At 37.8% G+C, this 3,401-nt stretch overlaps 1 protein-coding gene across 1 annotated transcript in view; it reads right to left on the reverse strand.

Annotated features, from left to right (window-relative positions):
* Positions 1-3,401, reverse strand: part of LOC111444726 (RRP12-like protein) — a 32,612-nt gene that overhangs the window by 11,142 nt on the left and 18,069 nt on the right. The gene's annotated exons all lie outside the window — the stretch shown is intronic.

A 3,401-nucleotide genomic window follows, 5' to 3' on the forward strand; every position in this document is an offset into this window, starting at 1 on the left:
TTTTTTTTTTTTTTTTTTTTTTTCATTTAGTTCGTTGGAGGCACCAAACCAACCAACCAAAAGTGACCGACTGCCAGTGTGGTCGATCAGTTGGCATAACCCCTCTCTGAAACTGATAAAAACTTACTGCTGAAAACTGATATGTTGATGGTCAGTATTGGTTTTAACTCTCGGCACACTGAAACAAATAACCGAAGCAGAATGAAACACTCACGAAACACACTTTGTGCTAAAATACTATTAATCACGATGCTTTTCGACTTCTTAAAAAAAAACGTACAACTAATGGCTATTTAAAGAAACAAAAACACTAATAATTCTTCTCCTAGAAATGCTCCACGATTAATAATATCTCCTAGAAATGCTCAACAATTAATAACTTCTCCTACAAATGCATGATTAATAACTGCTTAATGCATGACAACCACATCCCATGGTTCCAATGTGATGCTCAATGTTCGGCTTTGAACAAATCGAGCTTATTGACTAACAATCTCCCATGTAAGCTTGACTTTGCTCAAGATTCTTCACTTCAAGTAACTCCCGCATCTCCACAATTTAACCCTTGCTTTGTGCTCGATGACATTTCCTTTACTATCCTACTTCAACTTAAACACTCACTTTGAACCAAAGGGTTTGTGCCTGGACTGTAAGCCAATGAATGCTCACGTCTTGTTCTTTTCGATGGCTTCAAGCTCTTTTTGCATGACCTCCTACCACGTCATCTCAACTACTGCCTCATAGTAAGTTGTCGGCTCCTTGACAGCGAGCAACACTAGCTCGTCAAGATCGAACTCTTCTTCAAGTGCATCTACCTAAATTTCAATGAGAGCAAAACGTTCTTTAGACCACCATCTATTGTGGATCCTCTACCTTGGTTCAGTATGATTGATTCATTGTCAGACTTCACGTTCCTAATGAGCTTCTTGATATAAACCACAACCAAGAAATTTTCATACCTCAAGGTCCAATTACAAGGACGAGAGCCAAGAAGCTACAACAATCCTTGTACACTTATATTCAAGTTATGGTGAGCTCATCAAAGGAAATTCTAGAAAACGTTGGAGACCTCCCTTATATGTTGTGCAAAGTTGAGTTTTAAGAAAGAGATGCATTTAATGAACTCAGCTAAATTTATGGAATTAGTCCAAGGATGATAAGCACATTTCATTCATTGCACTATTTAGTTATAATTTAAATATTTGTTTGTCATATTTAAGCTAGTTTTTAATATAGGAGTTAAGGTTATATTGTAGGTTACCATATTCCACCATTAACTGGCTATTTTAATATGGAGGTTATGGGTATTTCTCATTTACTAGCCAATTTAATTTGGGAGTGATGTGTCACATAGGTTAAGGTTGTAAAGGCTATATAAAGCCTTATTTTCTTTGATTAGAGACATCACATTTTGAAATTAAAAATAATAGAATTTCTATTTTTTAGCTTTGTTGAGAGCTAAGATTTTCTTTGCAAATTCTTGTGTTTTAGAACTTGCATGCTAGAGTCATTCAAGTGGTATTGATCAAACCTCTAGTGGAGTGATTCGAATCACGAGTTTAGAAACAAGTTTTCTTTACTCTGGATCTTGATCATCAAGGTAATCCGTTCCATACTTTCCCTTGGGTTGATTCCATATCACTTCTTGTCAAGCTCATTGAACTTTACTCGATCCTGAACATTTGGTTGCTCACTCCATTGTCCAAGTACAACATGTTGTCTCCACTCGGTCTTCTCCGCTTCTGAGGAGGTTCACCATAATCTTCTCTTCATTGAGCATTAACAGGTTGGGCGTCTTCTCGGTCAACATCGGTGTGGGTTCTTGGTCATATGTGAATGTGAGGTTCGCTTCTTTATTACGCTTCTTGTTTCGGTACCCCGTCGCATAGAGTCCATATTTTTCACAAGGTAACACTTGATCGTGCTCTTGTCCTTCCGAGGGTTAACATAATCATGGGTTTGTGAAATATTGTCACAGCCTCCTCTACTGCCACATCCATGGCCATGACAGCGACCTCTGCTTTCGATGTTAAAGCCACCGCATCCCTTTGTACCTAAAAAAGAAAAATCAGCCATGTTTTTCTTTTACGTCCATGCAAGCCACTTCACATGTGTAAGAGGTGTTTTTCCTCCTCTCTGTTGTCGTAGCCACAAATCTCTCCTCAAGAACCTTAAGATGACCAACAAATTCCTCAACCAACATGTTTTTGAGGTCGCCAAACTGCTTAATAAAGGTAAAAATCTGCATGAATCTCAGGAGAACGGCTCGGAGGAACTTCTTGACAATGGAGTTCTCCTCCACTTTGTAGCCTAACGAACAGATGCCAATGACGATTATCACCAATTTCATGGAAAAGTTGTCTATTGACTCACTATCTTTCATGTGGGTAGCCTCAGAATCGCTCTTCAAGGTCTACACATTTGCTTCCTTGTGACCCATTTCACACCCATATGCATTGTTCACAATGTCTCCCATGCTGCATTCGTCAGGCCAAAATGAGGACATCCTCTGGAATTGCTTGGTAGATAGCAGCAAGAGTCATCTTATCTTTGTGCTCCTCGAGATAAATCCAAAAATTTTTATTATTACTCGTTAAACATTCTTTTGGATTGGAGGCCATTTTAGTTTACTTAGATCAGATTCCTTTTTAGGAGTTTTCTTTTTGTAAGCCTGGTATTTGTTGGCCCCTTTGTTTTCTTTCATTGATGAAAGCTCAGATTGATGATCAAACTATTCTTCCTTTTTTTGAGTTCAAAGGGATTGGAGCAACAGTAATCTCCCAGGATGAGGGAGTTTGAAGTCTCATCGCCTCTCGTTTCGTAATTCTCCTTGAGATATTGCTTACTAAATTTCAGGAAAATAAACATCAAAACTAAAAAAATATATATATCACAACAGTAGAAATGGCTTCTCTTTCATTCTTCTTCTCTCACGTCCAGGGTTAAGGGGGCCTGGGATTAAAAAATATCAGAAGAAAGTAGGCATTATCTTATCATTTTTTTTAAACATAACAAAACTAAACTTTTCATTCAAAAAATGAAAAGAGATTACTGCTCAAAGGAAACAAACGCGGCAAGGGAGAGAGAAAATAATAATTACAAAAACACAGCCAAAATAAACAATCATACTGAAAAGAATACCAGAAAAAAGCTTGGAAAGAAAGCTCGAAGAAGGCAAAGGGGCAAAATTCTTTCCTCGTTGGAAGGAATTTTGTGCTCCCTCGTAAGGATAGGCATGATCTTATCTGACAGAAAACATGTGTTTTATTCTTGCAATGAGTGAAGGCATCAGAACTGTTCATTATTGGCTTTTCTTTCTTCCTTCCTTTCCTTTTAATAGTTTTAATTTCAATTTAAAGGGACTAGCTATTTTTTTATAATCCCCCCCCCCCCCCCCCCCC

The sequence above is a fragment of the Cucurbita moschata genome, unplaced genomic scaffold (genome assembly GCF_002738365.1).
Source record: "Cucurbita moschata cultivar Rifu unplaced genomic scaffold, Cmos_1.0 Cmo_Scf00001, whole genome shotgun sequence".
NCBI lineage: Eukaryota > Viridiplantae > Streptophyta > Magnoliopsida > Cucurbitales > Cucurbitaceae > Cucurbita > Cucurbita moschata.